Here is a 458-nt window from a genome sequence, read left to right on the forward strand (position 1 = left end):
ATATCTCCACCACTGAGCTCTCCACACCCCCGTGACACCCATATCTCCACCACTGAGCTCTCCACACCTATCCTCTTATAAGGACACAAGGAAGAGACACACAGCTCTATCTGTAGACAATCCATGCATACCAAGGCAGCCTTGACACTGGATCTCACCCAGAGAGAAAACCGACATGGCGATGTTGAACTTGACCCACATTTTAGGAGAACTTGACCCACATTTTAGGAGAACTTGACCCACATTTTAGGCCAGGTGGATCTATTTAGAATACAACTAGAATGTTTTTCCAACCACAGAGGATAAATTTTCCCAAGCACACACCCAACATTTTCCACCATCCACGAAAGATTAGAAGACCAACCACAAAATAGTTCAATAACTTTTAAAGGTTGTGAATTATCGAGTACCTTTCCTAACCATAATGCTATCAAAAATAAGATAAATTCGGGTTATTG

The sequence above is a fragment of the Mastomys coucha genome, unplaced genomic scaffold, assembly GCF_008632895.1.
Source record: "Mastomys coucha isolate ucsf_1 unplaced genomic scaffold, UCSF_Mcou_1 pScaffold22, whole genome shotgun sequence".
Taxonomy (NCBI): Eukaryota; Metazoa; Chordata; class Mammalia; order Rodentia; family Muridae; genus Mastomys; species Mastomys coucha.